Here is a 17841-nt window from a genome sequence, read left to right on the forward strand (position 1 = left end):
CACACACCGATGGAAGGACCTTGGACAGGTTGTTTCAGAATACCAAAGCAGCTCTTACAAGCTTATTCTTTGGGACTGCAGGGGGGCAATTCCCTCCCAGCCCGATGCCTGCACACAAAGAGGCAGAAAAAAACCTTTTTTCTAGTTCTTAGAGGCAGCCTACAACTTTGACCCACTGAAGCTATTTCTTCTAAAGAGGGAACCTCCAACTCTCTTTAGATTGTTAACAGAGTTCACAAGCAGGTGACAATCAGGATCTAATACTTGTCCTAGGGGCTCCAAAACAAGCGACAGAAACAAGGCATGCCTCCTGGACCAGCCCCTTGACGGAGCTTCCCACATTCTGCAGTTCTGCGATGGGACACACGGGGGCAGCAGAGCCCAGCCCGGTCGTGAGCAGGGTTGGTTTACAGCTGGAATTTGAGGGGCGCTGTTTAGATCCAGGGATAAACAGGCCAGGGCGACACTTTCCTGGCACCCAAAACCCACGGGAGATGCAAGCGAGGCACTCAGTGGCTGTGACAGTAATGCCTTCACACTATGCGCGCTCAGCTGATGGCTCTGTGATTAAATCCATATTAACTCTAACCAAATCCATAACATGAAGGAAACCTTGTGATTTTAGACTCATCCTGCCAGTGGATGATGGGATTTTTGTTACCTGCGTCTATATCCGTATCCGTATCTGTATATGTATATCTATATCTATGCCTATATATCTATAGCTATATGTGTATATCTACAGCTATAATGACAGTGCTATGTATCTGTAGCCATATCTGTATCTACTGATATATACATATAATATAGCTCATATAATTAGAATATTAGTACATACATTGTGTGTGTGTGTGTGTGTGTGTGTGTGTGTGTGTGATGGCTTCTTACATCTTTTCAATCCAAAGTATCTTCAATAAGCAAGCATTTGTTAAATAATCAGAAAAACATACAGACTCAACAAGATACACAGGAGGAAATCTACATTACATGAAGATATATTTATATTTTGAAGTTTTTCCTTCACAAAAAGATATTTCAGTTTATGAGATAATTAGAAATGTGAGGACTTCAAGTAACACTCTCCAGTTATGAATGTATTTGACAAGTGTCTTTTGATCACGTCACATAAGTGCAAGGCACTCTCTCAGGTTCCAAGATAGCAAGGTAAGTAAGACACAGTTACTGCCCGCCATGAACTTTAAAAGATTGGGGAAGGTTTACAACTACCCTACAGTTTCAAGATGGCATCTGGAAGCACACATTCAGTCTAGCTGAGCGCCATTTCACGTTCGTCTGCAGAGTCCTGGAAAAGGCCACGCTGTGCCTCAGGAGCCATGGGGACCCGCGCACCCCTGACCGTGGCTCACAAGGGGAGCACACAGCAGCAGGAGGGATGTGCCAAGTGAGGAAACGCTCACAGACAAGCAAAGAAACGCTTCTCGGGGAGGCTTGGTCTTGAAGAAAAATAGGTCCCTGCTGGGTGGAGAAGAACATTCTAGTCAGATGGAAGAGATTCACAAACAATGTGGATCTCAAACCTTTAGCATGTTAGTGGACAACTCCATCCAAATTCTGAAAAACCTCTCCAGCCACTGTCTAATGTCCCCTGGGCTGCAAAATTGCCCCATATCGAGCGCTGCTACTCTCAACAAACTTAAAAATGGAAATGACCTGGTTTGAGGGAGGGATGACCGACCTCACCTTCAGGAGCGAGGTGCTAACTAACCATGCATAAGAGAGAAGAAGCTTGGATGAATCTGGAAAGTAAGTGGGAGGTCCTGGCATTAACAGATACAAGTAGGTGTGTTATGTGATCTGTCCCTGTTGACCTTGTCACACACACAGCGTGCCACCTCCCCCTGGTCCACCTTCAGGCCACGTGCCTGCCTATTTCCTCAAATAACCTAACTATTGGCCTCAGGGCCTTTGAACATCCATCACCCTCTGCCTGAAATACCCTTCTTCACTCTCTTCCTGCTCAACCCCTATTGACCATCCAGGTTTATCTTAAACCCCCAAAAGGCCATCCCTACTCCCCCAATCCAGTAAAGTTCTCTGATGTGCTAACAAGATATCCTCCAATTGTCACTTTTAATACTTACTGTGAAAGGTAGTTATACATATATTTGTGTGACGATTCACTTATTGTGTTTTCTTTACTCCTCAAGACCGTGAACTCCAGGAGAGCAGGGGCCTTGCCTGTTTTGCTCATGCACAGCAGTGCCAAAACCAATAAAGAATTCCTAAAGGAGGGAGCAAGTAGTGCCAGTTAACCTGATTACAGCTCCTGTTTTTATCAGTTTAGAGGCTGATTGGTGAGCTGGTCTCCTAGGGCTAATTATCATTTCTTTTAAGTAAGAAATGCTTAAAAGCTTTTTAAATAATAACAAAAATATGAATTTCTAATGATATGAGTTTCTAATAAAAGCACTATTCCAACACTTATCTTGAGACTGCATAATTAAGAAACAGTAATCCTTGGGGGGGTGTTGTTTTGTTTTTTTTTTTTACTTAAGAAGTCTACATAGACCTTCTCTGTGTGGTTCTTTCTTTGATAATTAAAGCTCTCGTTTTCTCTTTTTATCATTAGGAAACCATTTCAGATAACAAAATTGAATTTCCTTTACACCATAAAAGTATTGGAATATTACATTCAGGCTAATTTCATCTACATAACATTAAATGTAGAATTTCTACTCTAAGTTCATTCTCCATATCAACAAGCAAAATAATAGACTTAATGTTTACCAAGAAATGGTCTGAAAATCAAGAAATCCCATGAGAGAAAAAGAGATTATCAGGGACCAGAAGAGTGTGGGGTGTTTGACAGTATGAGAATATATTGTACATTCTATTATTTTTAATGTGGCAAAACCTAAATAATTTTTTAAAATGTCAGACCCCCATCTCATTTTATCAGCTTTCTTCCCAACCTTTGTATCCATCAAGATATTGGAATTCAAGTCAACATATTTTCAAGTATAATGCATTGGGCCAAGCATGGGGGAATACAATGGTCTACTCTCAAAAAGGCTGTGGTCTCCGGGGGGTTACATCTTGTGGATTGGTATAAAGCAGTGAAGGGTGACTGTCCCCCAGAGGCCATAGCCCATGAGCCAACTATACGACGCGAGCCATCATTTGTCCTTAGAACAAAGGATCAGAGAGCTGCATGCATGGTGTTTGTCACAAGGGTGACAGGCTATTCACATTGTACTGGCACAAAAGCAGGGCACATTGATTCTTCAGTTCCCTAAAGAAAGCAGTCTAAATTGTAGTAATGTGTGTTTGCCCCTTGGGACCAATCTTCCCCCACCCACCCCCTGAACACATTCATTCATCTATTTATTCAGTAGATGTTGATGAAGAGCCTGTCCTGTGCAGGTGCTGTTGTGGGCTCTGGGGACCCAGTGGGGAACAGGAGCAGAGGTCCCTGCAACCATGAAGCCCAACTCCAGCAGGGACCCAATGTCACCCTCAACATAATGACAGTAACCAACACCCTGGGTGCTGAGTGTCCCAGGCGCTCTTCCACGTGCTGAAAGTGGCCCACCCATTGTATCGTGACAGCAATTCCATGTGGCAGGAGTCGAATCTTTCTGCAGAAAGTGAGGCCAGAGAGCTGACACCCACACCTGCTCGATTTGGGGTTCCTGGACAGAGCTGAAAGTTCTGTCTGCACACATCTGCTTGCATAACCCAGCTCGGACCCTCACCCTCAACCAGGCCATGTGCTCATCATCACACACACACAGTCCCATGAAAAAACAGGCACACACTGCACAAGCTTTAGCAGGGAACGTGCTGGGCATGAGATGGGTTAAGAGAGGAGGGCCCCTCTGACAGCAGAGGAGCAGAAAGGAGCCCCCCTGGAAGCCTGAAATTGGGAAGGTTGGGTGGAGTGTACAAAATGAAGAGGGCCAGAGGGCCATGCTGAGCCTGGAGGCAGAGAACCACGCCCTTGCAAATATGACTCAGGAAGACTCAGGAAGGCATGGGGGCGCCTGGGTGGTTCGGCCAGTTGAGTGACCAACTCTTGTTTTCACCTCAGGCCATGATCTCATGGTTTGTGTGTTAGAGCTCCGTGCACTGACATCGCAGAGCCCGCTTAGGAGTCTCTGTCTCCCTCTCTCTCTGCCCCTACCCTGCTCGCTCTCTCTCTTTCTCAAATAAAGAAACATTTTTAAAAAATAAAAAATAACAGTAATAAAAAAGAAAAAAAAGAGGCAGGAATGCCTGGAAGTCAGTCAGCTACTATCAGAGAGAATATGCAGGTGAGAATCGAGGGATGTGGGGTGTCATAGACAGGAATTCCTACTGGGCTGTGATGTTGCAAAGGTGAATTCCTAAATATCAGAGTGCTTTGGGAATGAACAAGCACCACATAAATTCACACATCGCTATGATGATGATGATGATGATGATTACTAACATTATTTATGGAGTGTTTAGCCACCATAAAAACTAGATGCTCAGGTCCGAAGTATCTTGTGGGACAAGCCAAGAACCTACTTCTGATCTATGCAAGGAAAAGAGAACAGTGGGACATGTGTGTACTGTTTAAAGCAAATGCAGCAAGATGAATATCCTTCAATTGTACGTATTCTGCACGGATTGAAGGCTCCATCTCAAATTCCACTTGATAGCCCAACCTCCCTCAGGTCTGAGCCCCCTGTGCCGGCCACCCTGCCTACACCACATTTTCCTGTTTTTAAATGACTCTGGCAATTGTGTTATATCGGCCGGCTTTGTGCCACCGTGAAGAAGCTCGGGAGTCCTTGGGTGGTAGAGGTCATGGTTCATGTTTCCCCAGACCCAGGAGTTCTGGCTGGCACATCCAGACAGGTAACAAAGGCTTTGGAGCTGGAGATCTGGGAGCCTCTGACCTCACCGACCACGTGGGACTTCCCTGGGGCCATCCACCTGCCAGCGTTTAGTGAAGACGGGAGAAGGAGGCAGACAGAGAGGTCTCATTTATTTTACGTTCATTTACTCTGCTAATTTCCAAAGTGAGATGCCTGAAGCTTGCAGAGCAACAAGGAGGCATGACGGCCGTCCCACCACCGCCTTCAAATGTGATTCCTCAACGTGTGTGTTCTCCCTCCGTGCTGACTTTATCTTCAGAGCCCTCTTAATAAGTTCGATCCCGCAGTACTAATTAGAGGCGGCACAACAGAAACTCTCTGCAAGCAAATCCAGCATCACTTCAGCAAGGACAGCCATCTAGTCTCATGTCATATGTCATTACCTGGGCCTTCTGTAAAGAGCTGAAATCCAGTATTTTACAGAACCAAAGGGCATCTCTAGAAACAAGTGCTAAATGTAAAATCAAAATCTTAAGCATCTATGGATTCAAATGAAAAAACATCTGTGAGTGTGCCAAGCACACCATTTACTCTTAAACTCATTTGGGGATTTTTCAGCACCCGCTTAAAAATAGAAGTAAATAAAATATGCTGTGTTGTAAATGCTGTGCCTTTGTGGCATTGCATAGTGATTTGTTACATCTTTAGTTGAAGTTCTAATCTGTGGCCATACAGGGAATGTAAACTCAAATGTCTGAGCTCTCCTGGGAAAACTGGGAAAGTTTACGACAATGACAGTTGTCTCTGGGGTGGGACGCTTTCTGGTGACCTATCTCATGGGAAATGATTGCTTTGGTGCCATGTGCTCTCATATGCACCACCAGGCATGCCTTTCCAGCTTCAGAAATAAGAAGGTCCACAGACCAAATTAAAATGCTAGAAGCATACGGTTTATTAAATGCATTTAACCCACGGCACCAGCAGCAAGGGCAAGAGTTGTGACGGGGTAACCAGCAGGGCAGTGTGCAGGGTGGGGCAGACACCTCCCAGTCCCATCCCTCTCTCCCATACCAGCTCTCCCCACTGAAGATGTGGTGACAGAGACCAGAGCTAGGGTGAGAACAGGGGTCTGGCAGACAGAAGCTGCCTGGAGCCAATAACACAGGCTCATTTTTCTGGAGAAATTCAGTGACTCAGTCTCCAGAGAGGCCACCACCTGGTATAGCTGTAGCTTGCCATTTAGCCTTGCCAAGCAGTCAGAGTTCTGCCATCTAGGGTGACAGAGCTGCCAGCCCAGAGGGCCGTGACCATTCTCATGCCCCTCCTCATGTCCCTGTCTCATGTCACTCTGCTGGTGCCACCAAGCCCCCACTCACACGCTCTTCAACGTGCCCTGCCGGCTGCTGACTTCCCAGCCACATTCAATCACATTTCTGAATTCCGCACATGGTGGGCATGTGGCTTGCTCGGTCATTGTCTGAACATGACACTCCTTTTGAGATTCACCTAGATTTCATGAGCTACGAGCCCGCTTACTGTCTGTGTTTAATATTCCTTAGGAGTTCCATCCTGCTTTCTATTTGTCTTCTGCTCTTTATAGCCAAGCTGACTAACTCAACACAGCAAAGTCATGATCTATTATGAATCTGAGGTTCATTTGGAATACATTTTAGGAACTCTCTACCATCAAACTATACTCAAGATATTACCTGGAATCTGGCAAATTAGTCTTTCATGTACTTTAGATTTAAAATAATAATAACCATCAGGGCACCTGGGTGGCTCAGTGAGTTACATGTCTGGCTTCGGCTCAGGTCATAATCTCAGTTTGAGAGTTCGAGCCCCGTGTCGGGCTATGTGCTGACAGCCCAGAGCCTGGAGCCTGCTTCCATTTCTGTGTCTCCTTCTCTCTCTGCCCCTCCCCTGCTTGTGTTCTCTATCTCAAAAATAAATAAATATTTAAATAAAATAAAATAAAATAAAATAGCCATCAAATAAGAACATGAAAGAACATTCACATCTCCTGTTGGGTGGAGAAAAACAGAAGAGCCTTCTGCAACTACATAACAAGAGTATACCTGTCCATGGGAGCAAAGGAACATACGAGGAATTTTTTTTTAAGTACTACAATAATGGAATTAAGGCTGCTTTTGTTTCTGTAAATTATAAAAGTGCCTTAATGTTCTAATAAAAAAATATGTCAAATCTGGTGGGAAAGTCAAACCCCTCCAATTTCCTATACCAAGGACTTTCTCTGAAAGGCAAGATATTTCTGTTAGCCTTAACTCTGTGTCTTAATATCCATCTCTTCTCCAAGGCGGTGACATCCCGGGCCCTCAGCAAACAAACACAGCCTACGTGTCCTGGCCTCTTTGATGGAATGTGTGTCAGCAGCCTGAACATTTAAATTTTAAATGTGTTTGAGTTTCGGTGCCTGACTGGTCCGCTAAGTGAGTGTCCCTGGAGGAATGTCTGGACACTGTGAGTAATGCAACTGGAAAGGAAGGGAGAAAATCATGCATTTTTCAAAAAGCTACTATTGACGCATTATGTGAAAGACATTATGCCTCAGAAAGTCTCTGGATTTTAAAACTATACATTCAAGTGTTTTGCACCCCAGCTCCTCTGTCTCCTGGGTGCTTCTGTGATGGCGAAGCATTGGACCCCTTCTTCCATCAGCAGGAATTCAATGGCACCTCCAGGCAGTCTCCCCAGCTGCTCTTTCCTGATGTATCCAATGCCGGGAGCTGGAGCTCCCTGTGCTGGCCACACAGGGACCTCCGTTCTGCTGTCAGATTCACCAGTCAGCAACGCAGGAAGTCCCTCTCCTGGGGTTGGAACAATTGACCACCACGAATACTATCCCCCGGTTTGCTTTTTCTGTGACAACGAACAGAATTCTATCAAGCCACCTTCAATCAGAAATGATTTCATTTGGGTGTTTGTTGATATTTCTTTTTCTTTCTGTTGTCCAACTTATTTTAAGGCTACAAGTAGACTTGAACTTGATTCTAGGACCCAGAATTAAGTGCTCTAGGGACCAGCTTCCCTGTGTGCATCTGTCTCTGCTGATCTCTGCCTGTCCATTTTGTTCCCGTTTCACCATTTATTTTTATATCCTTCAGAGATGTTCCAATGAAGGTTCTAGACTGGAGACCATGAGTCTCATCACCTTAGCTAATGTACCACCTCTCCACACACGCAGTTGGGGCACCGTAGAGTCAAATGTGCAAGCCCTGCTCCACCAAAAAAGGCTCTTGTTCTGTAAATTGGGATTCTTATGGTACTTGCATTCCAGAATTGTTACGAGGGTTGAACATGATGGTTTATATAAAGCACCCTGCAGAAAGCTTCACACACAGTAAGTCCTCAATGCATATTTGCCCTAATTCCTTAGTCTTCATTACAGGCCCCAAGCAAGTCTAGGAATTGGCCACCTCAGGGCCAGATGCCCTATGGCCACTGTGATAAACACCCCAGTGCTGGTTCCCTGAGCAGATTGTTGTCTATGTTCTCTGCCCCAACGCTCTACCTTTGGGGGATTTCATTTCTTCTTTCTGCGACTCTGGTGTGCGGTCAAACACAGAACCCATTCCCTCACCAATGAGGCAGGACTGTGACCCAAGCTAAGCCAAACAGGTTTGGGACGAGCAAAGAGAAAATCCTACATTTCCTTTTCAGCTGTTAAGCCTATTTATTTAGTTAGTTAGTTAGTTAGAGAGAGGGAGAGACAGCAAGCAGGGAGAGGGGCAGAGGGAGAGAGAGAGAGAATCTTAAGCAGGCTCCATACACCTAGTGCAGAGCCCAATGAGGGGCTTGATCTCACAAACCTGGGATCATGACCTGAGCCGAAATCAAGGGTTGGACATTCAACTGACTGAGCTATCTGGGAGCCCCAAGCTTTCGTTTCATGAACTATTTTAGCATCCCAACTGGCTTACCCCACCACCCTCACCCTGGCCAAGTTCAGATCCTTGTCATCAGGGGTGCAACAGTGAAGGGCAGGCATGATAAACAGCGACAGGCAATGGGAAATTGTTTAACACGGTCACAGAAAGGCTCTGGGTGTCATCCTGCTCCTTGAGGAAAGACTTTGGGGATTCGAGTGTCTCCCAATGCAGAGCAAGCACTGCTAAGGTGAATCTCAGTCCTGTTCATTTGATCTTTGCTACAAGTTGCTGGTTCCCTGGGGATTCACCCTCAGTGGGCTCCTCAGCCTATCGCACCATGGGTGATGATTTGATTAGCTGTTTGCCATTACACAGCACATGGGCCGACTTCCCATCTTAGAGAATGTGCTGTCCTGCTGGGGTGCCTGGGTGACTCCATCGGTTGAGCGTCCAAGTCTTGATTTCAGCTAAGGTCATCATCCCAGGGTCATGGGATTGAGCCCTACATCGGGCTCCATGCTGGGCATGAAGCCTGCTTTAGATTCTCTCTTTCTCCCTCTGCCCCTCCCCCTTCAAGTGCACACATGTGCAAGTGTGTGCACTCTCTCTCTCTCTCTCTCTCTCTCTCAAATAAAATAAATAGGAAGGAAGGAAGGAAGGAAGGAAGGAAGGAAGGAAGGAAGGAAGGAAGGAAGGAAGGCTCTCACTATCCTTCTTCCCATCTTGGCCCAATATAAATTCCAAGTATTTCACATTTCTCTAAGAGCCTATGGTTAGCAGCCTATTGTCCAGTGCCAGTCTCTGCATCTGCTAGGATTCTAGCTTCCATAGATAGGAATGTATACAGATGATACTGTGTAACTTACAGGATCAGGAATCATGGATTATCAGGTCCAGCAACCTTCTAGAAGGACTACCTATCCTTCAAGATTCAAATTGCGGAGACAGAGTATCCAAAAAGAGATGTAGAAATGTGCTTTTTACACATCCAGAATCTGAAAGATATTTGGGGAAGTGGATTTTGAGAGTGCTCAACTGAATAGTATGAAACATAATTGTAGATTCAGCTGAATATATGCCATGGCCACATTTACCAAAGACGCTGTATTCCATCTACCCACACACACTCACACTCTGCTCTCAAAGGTCCCCTTCTTTGGGGCCTTGATGAAGACATTGGTGCAGGAAAGCACCAAGATATTACAAAGGATCTTTGCTGGCGGTTCTCACTGGACTGCCGTGCTTGGGGGGAGGTGGGGGGTATCATTTGAAAGGGTGTCACAATTGCCCTGAAGAAAAGAGGAACCAGGAGTGGCAAAGTAATGATCAGAGGATAAGTAGGTGGGGAAATCTAACAGTGACTTATGTACAACTCCTGTTCCATGCTTTAACCAGATCTCAGGATCCTGTACCACCCCAGTAGGGGCCCAGCCTACCCAACATCACACTTATCCCCTGCATGAACAATTTCATGATTAAGACCCTAAAGTCAAGAAACCTTGGTTAGACGCCTGCATGATAGAGAAGTAAAGATAAATACAATAAAAATAGAGCACAGGCCAGCTTAGATTCTGATGTCCAGAATTTGGGAGCCTATTGAAATATCTCTTCCAAAGTAAAAGCAAGTGGTTTCATTTTATTCTCCCATCATTAGGAAGACATTCAACACTTAGACTATCTCTTTGGAATCTTGGGACAATATCTACCCTATTTGACTCTTATGAACTAAACTACTTTCTTGGATGACCCAAAAAGCTCTCCTGGTCTGAGCTATAGAACAAATTCTGCTGCTCAAATATCTCTTTGATATTAGGCAGAAATTCCCTGTTACTTGAAATATGAGTTACATCGCCCTCATTTTCAAGGCCGATGGAATTTCAAAACCTTCCTTCAGATTTCTGTGCTTGTGTCTACACAGTGTCTTCCAGTTCTGGGATCCTTCTTCCACAATGATAGTTATAATACCACAGTGCACATATAATGCAGTAGGAGGGACAGACCTGTAGATAATGACTGCGGTTCTCATGTGGGCAGAAAGACCTCTGCTGTATTCATTATCTTCCTTCCCCCCGTCCATCTGAGTTGCATTTGTTCCAAAGCATGGCCGCTGCCAAGACTTCTCCATCTGCTGCATGACCCAGAGTTTCAATCTCAAAAAGTATATGTGCTTTGTGGTGTTGCTACAGTTTTTTCTATTAACTTTGATCACTGGACTTGCTCTACTAAGAGGCATGCTGACAATCCTTGGGTTCCAAAAGCACTTGCTCCTTCCTGCATTGGCAACAGCCAAAATATATCCCCCCTGATGATCAGGATCCCCCTCCCCTGCCGGAATGGTTACCCTTGTTTTGGCGGGCCCACCCAATAAGTCATGAGCTGGGTGGCAATCTCAACTTCCAGTTTAATGGGACCATCACTGTGTTCCTGATGTGGAAAACAACTTCCACTGGAAGTTGGGGGAATGCGAAGCAAAATACGTACAAGAGTGTGGGTAGGTATGACAGTGACAGACTCCACTCCCATGTCTATCTGTTGGTTCTGGATGCTCATTTTTTTGGTGTAGAGAAACACCACCATCTACTAATCACCGATTAAGAGCGTACGCTGCATCCTGTAGGACACCATTCCAACTGCTCAAGGTGCTGGCTTCCAACCGATACTAATCACTGGGTCTCCATTAGGTTATTTCATCATTCTGAAAGGTCCCCATTATATGGGTGATGAAGTGGCTTTTGAATATCAATGAATCCACTGAGCTTGGTAGGGGGAAGGAGGCTGTAGAATAATTTCCTTGGTCAGAAGAAAGATTTTGTGGGACACCACTACCATGAATAGGGCATTTAGTAAGTTTCCTCTTGGTGTCACAGAAGCATCATACCCAATGTTAATGTCTATTCCAGTAAGCATGAATCACCGACCCCTCCACAATGGAAAAGTTCAAATGTAATCTAACTGCCTCCCAGTAGCTGGCTGGCTTTCCTCCACTCCAGGATCCAGTGCTGCATCAGGGCTTACAGTTGGTCCCTGATGCTGGCAAGTTGGTCACTCAGCTTTGGTGGTAGATGTTAGCCTCACTTAAGGGATGAGCCCCATCTTTTTCATCTTTGGTTCACTTTGTCCACCATTGCTCCACCAAAAAGCCACTGAGATGGCAGAGGATAAAGGCCGTTTGGTAGTAACAGGGCACATTACTTAATTATAAGGAGGCTCTCTCAAAGTGAACACCCGTTAGTGAAAAATCACATGGGCCATAAATATTCTCACATTTTGAGGGGCTTACCCACATTCTTTTCCCTAGATCTTTCTGTCACTTTTTCTCTAGTCTCATTCTTTCCAAATCTCTGTCCATCTGGCCAAAATTAAAGCACAGCCCATGAAATAGTATACATTCTGATTTCAGGCCGTCTTTATCTTCAGGAAAACAGAAAACAGGTACCATTTGCCATTCTTTCTCATGAAAGAAATTCTCTTCTCTGCAGTCCTCCAAGGCCATACCTGAATATGAATACAAAGCCACAGCAGTCCAGTTCACACTGGTGCAAGCATATCTATGGCACCGTTTGTAAACCACGTTCAAATTTTTCCCCACCTTGATCAGACTGCCCATGGAAGAACTCCCCATGGAAGCTTAACAATGGGTTCAGATTAAGATGGTTCTTCAGGAGTGAGTATACTGATGCTGTGAGCCGCATGTTTCTCAATTTATTTACTCCTATAAGACCCACTTGAACCTCATTCCACACTCATACCACCTCCAAATGACGAGGGAACACTAATCATGTACTCACAGTTACGGCTTTATAGTTCAGTCAATACCTAGCCCGTGATGGAAAGTTCAGATTAAATGGTCAATTGCTATGCAGTGGTCAGTCTCTACCAGGGCCCCAAAGCAAACCAAGAGCTACTTCTTAGCAGAGAATGGTCACACTGCAGAGGAGGGTATGGCTTTGCTCAAAACCCAACCACTGGTATCGTAGAGCCTATACATCCTCATGATGCTGTCCGTATAGTAGACAAGCATGATATTCTGTGAGATAGTGAGAGAACCAAGTCCCTATGCCAATCAGAATATAGAAAACTATTTCTAGTGTTTCCTGCTTATTAGAACAGGAGGGAAACAAGGATAATTTTCAGGATATTAACTTCATACCAGACCAAGAACCATGCTGATTTATTCTGGTAAAATGATCACATTGGGCTTTCCCTTGAGTAGGATTAGGTGTCTGGTAATTTACTATCACTTCCCAAGCACTGTGTATCTTCTACACAGACAAAACTCTTATGTTAAATAAGGTTGTAAGAGAAATCACTATTTCTGAATCTTTCGAGTTGATGTCTGTCTCCCTCCTGCCAATGAATGTGGCTTTTTCCTTTGGTCTACAATTTTGGTAAGGAGCGGACATGTCAATGAAATGTCCTTCACCCTTCTTACCATTCTTGCCTTCAGTCCACAAGAGCTAATGTGGAGGTCCCACTAACAGCTGGGTGCACCTGTTTCCATCTCTAGATTCAGGAAATAAACAAATGCCAGGCTAAAGACACATTGTGACATGGTGAGATTTGGGTTAAATCTGTCTTTACCTCATGACCCTCATAAGAAGCCCATTCCTACCAGTGGACCACAGTAATATTCTAAGTCCTGTGACTCAGAGCCAGAATCCAACCATTCCAGAAACTTCTGGGTATTTTCTTTCTTCTAGTAAATGGCTGTAGACCCTTCTTAAAAAGGACAGGAGAGAAACTTACAATATGTACTTGTCTTCTTACCAGAGAGTTATTCTTCAAGGGTACCCTAATCCCTCCCATTTATTCAGGGAACTATGGTCAGTGAACTGAGTCAAGTCAGAGAAGTTCACGCCTTTCCCCCCATGCTGACCCAAGTCAAATCTGGTTTGACGAGCTTAACATTTTTAGTTATACCTATCAAGTATAACCTTAGTGGACTGCCCAAAGATTTCACCACCAAAGATCTCTGTGGTTCAAAGCATGCTAATTACTACCCTACCACCCTCATCCCTGCCACCTGTTAAATCAATGGGACCTGCTTGCTGTCAGGGATGTGTGTTGCTGTTTGATTTCAGCTGCCCTGGAACCTCATCATCCCTGTTGGGGAGGGAGCCTATTTCAATGGCAGCAACTCTCATCTCCGCCTCTGGCCTATGGAGGATGAGCATTACAGCTTTTTGTGAAGATGCTGGTGTTCCTCTGAACAATATATTCCTCCATGCACCAAGGTTTCCAACTTTCAGTCAAGAGTCAAGGAAACAAGCCCATCCCCAGTCCTTGTGACAGCTCATTAGGTGCAGAATCTTTGACAAGCTGATCCATATAGATAAATTCAGCAGGATCAGAAATCATGTTTGGCACCCTTGGAACCTATCCCACGCATATTCTTGTGGGCTGTGCTACTTTAAATTTTTAAATCTTATAAATCTTTTAGTACCTAAGACTTCTGCTCCCAGATGTGATTATGCAATTAGCCCCTGAGGCATGTTGGGATCTGACTCTCATTATAGGTCAATTATGGTGAGCGAGTTAACATCCGCAAAGAGACTACCTCAGGCCACTGCTGCCTGGTCTTCCAGCAAGGCCTCATTAGACTGCAGTGGGTTTACTGCTGGAAATGACAGTTCATTGAGGTCGGGACAATCAAGACAATATGACTCACTTGAGTCTTATCAAATGTCTTCATTCAAATTCTCTGGATCTCAGCCTTTAATAATCAGTGCCCTAACTTTTCACCTAAGTAATTGGGCAAGGCAATGAATTCTACTACATTGCCAATCAGGAATCCATGGAATCAGTCTCTGTGTCCAATTTTATGCTGTTTCTAGGCCTGACTTGCAACTTTATTATACGTTTATTTAAACGTACCAGATTCTACGTGCTCCACAGAGACCCCCTCATCACTTGCCACTCTGTGCATGCCAACCCAGTTTCCACAAGCCATCATCAATGGTTCTATGCCTCAGGTCTCCTGAGAATGATGCATCTCACACAGGGAAGCATCCCACCGATGCTGGAAGGGAAGACTGGAAGAGCCAAGGAATGACTGCATCACCCTGGAAGCAGCCTGTTTCCATCCATGTTTGACAAGAGTCTCCTCACCCCAAGGGTGAGATACCTGGGGCACATTCCAAACTGCCATCCAGAGTTCTCCAGTAAGAAAGCTCTCCAGCTGCTGGTATAGATAGCTTGCTTGATAATGTACCTTTTACTGGCTACTATCCCTTTCCTGACTCAGTTTTTTACTGCTATACTTGGCATTTCCTCCCAAATAAACTATTTACGTTTGATTTTGCTTCTGGGGAAATCCAAATGAACACAGGCAGTAATAGAAACTGCATGTCTTAAATTAAGATGTTGAATCACTGAGTTAGTTTAATTATTAAAGTTCCCTGGCCTATTTAGTAGAAGACAGCCCATCTAAAACTCGTTTTATTTCTTATCCCTTCCATGGTGGATTATCATAGCAGACAGTGGATCTGCCCAAACCTTGTTTTCTTTTTTTTTTTAATTTTTTTTTTAACGTTTATTTATTTTTGAGACAGAGAGAGACAGAGCATGAATGGGGGAGGGACAGAGAGAGAGGGAGACACAGAATCAGAAGCAGGCTCCAGGCTCTGAACCATCAGCCCAGAGCCCGACGCGGGGCTCGAACTCACGGACCACGAGATCGTGACCTGAGCCGAAGTCGGACGCTTAACCGACTGAGCCACCCAGGCGCCCCCCAAACCTTGTTTTCAATGGGCTCTCCTCTCCAGGTGACCACAGGTGACCATTTAAGTCTTACAAAGGGATGGCTAAGACAGCAACACTCCATCTACTGATGTTAACTGGCACCTCTGTATTTTCAAACCTGCTGAGCCAGAGGGCTAATCTCAGATTTCCATTTCCTTGAGAGTTGTTTCTCACCACAACTGCTGCTACCAATTACTCTTATTTTTTTTTAATTTTTTAACGTTTTATTTATTTTTGAAAGAGAGAGAAAGAGCATGAGCAGGGGAGGGGCAGAGAGAGAGTGAGACACAGAATCTGAAGCAGGCTCCAGGCTCTGAGCTGTCAGCACAGAGCCCAACATGGGGCTCTACCTCATGAAGTGCGAGATCATGACTGAGCCAAAGTCGGTGGCTTAATGGACTGAGCCACTCAGGTGCCCCCCAATTACCCTATTAATCGGTTTTCAAGGCAGGCAATGAAATCTTCTCTAGCTAGTTTAAGCAAAAAGAAATTTATAAGTTACTTATAGGCTTATTGGAGGGCTGAGGAAACTGTAAACTGAATTCGAGGACACTTAGAAACACACCACAAAAGTATATTACCAAGATCACTTCCACCTCTGTCACCATCAAGAAGCCGCAGAACCCAGAAGCTGCCTCAACCATTGCCAGCCCCCAGAGCAGGGTCAGAAAAAGACCAGAATAGGAAGCTATTTTCATTTTTTTATTATTTTTTTTAAGTTTACTTATTTATTTTGAGAGAGACAGAGACAGTGTGAATGGGGGAGGGGCAAAGAGAAAGGGAAAGAGAAAGAATCCTAAGCAAGCTCCACACTGTCAGTACAGAGCCTGACACGGGGCTTAAACTCATGAAATCGTATCCTGACCTCAGCTGAAACCAAGCGTCGGATGTTTAACCAATTAATTAATTAATTTAAAAAATAAATAAAAGACAGGAAATGACACTTTCAGCTGGGGGTTCCAGAATGATGCCATTTCTACCACAACCTATGCTGAAGCTCCTCCCCCTCGGTTCATTTAGGAACCAAAGACTCATGCAAATGCATCTGATTGGTAGATCCTAAATGACTTGGAAGCACTATCTCCCTGGGCCTTCCAAGATGCTGAGCAATAGAAGGGAGTTGGAATGAGTTGTAACTAACAAATCCACATTACCAACTGCATCGTTCATTGATACAAAGAAAACATTCATTAGTAGTTCAAGAAAATAAAATACAAAGAAACTAATTATTCATTAACTATACTTCTTCATTATATCATCCTCAGTATCCTTAAGTCTTGGCCCAGATTTCCATTGAACAGACTGCCAGCTTCTCTTTTGAGCTTATCCAATGTATACAATCTCTCCTGCTCCCTGCAAAAGGAAATACACATTTCGTTTCGACAAATGCTGCTGGGACAATTAGACAGCCACATGTAAAAGGATTAAGTTGCTATACTTCCTTACACCATACACAAAAATTAACTTCAAATGGACATAAACCTAAATATAAGAGCTAAAACTTTTCTTAAAAACAATCTTAGAAGAGAACATAGGAGTAGATCTTCATAACCTTCATGTAGGCAAACACTTCTTAGATATGATAGTAACAGCACAAACACAGAAGGAGAAAGAGAGAGAGAGAGAGAGAGAGAGAGAGAGAGAAAGGAAGAAAGAAAAGGGGAAAGAACGAAAAGAAAAAAAGGAAGGAAGATAGAAAAGAAAAAAGTGGATTTCCATAATTAAAATATTTTGTGCCTCAAAGGATACCATCAAGAAAGCGAAAAGGAATAAGAAAGAATAGGAAAAACTATTGGCAATCATATATATGCTAAGGGACTTGTATCCAGAATATATATTTTTTAAAAATATCTTGAAAGTCAACAATAAAAAGACAAACAAACCCATTTTTTAGAAGGGGCAAAAGATCTGAATAGACATTTCTCCACAGAGAACATACAAATAAGCACATGAAAATATGTTCAGAATCTTTAGCCATTAGGAAATGCAAACCAAACCACAGTGAGACACGGCTTCATACGCACTTGGGTGGCTACAATCAAACACACAGATAAGAACATGCGTTGGGCAAGATGTGTGCAAACTGAATGCCTTGTGCGTTGCTGACAAGCATGTAAAATGGTGCAGCCACTTGGGAAAACAGGTTGGCAGTCCCTCAGAATGTTAAACATAGAGATTCATCTCACCCAGCAGTCCCACTTCTAGGTGTATGTCCAGGACCAGTGAAACTTTCTGTACACAAATGTATCTAATAGCATTATTCATAATAGTGCAAAAGTAGAAACAACTCAAATGTCCATCAATTGATGAACAGATAAATAAAATATGGCATGTCCATACAATGGAATATTTTTGGTGATAAAACGGAATTAAATACTGATAGATGCTACAATGTGGATGAACAT

The sequence above is a fragment of the Panthera tigris genome, chromosome A3 (genome assembly GCF_018350195.1).
Source record: "Panthera tigris isolate Pti1 chromosome A3, P.tigris_Pti1_mat1.1, whole genome shotgun sequence".
Taxonomy (NCBI): domain Eukaryota; kingdom Metazoa; phylum Chordata; class Mammalia; order Carnivora; family Felidae; genus Panthera; species Panthera tigris.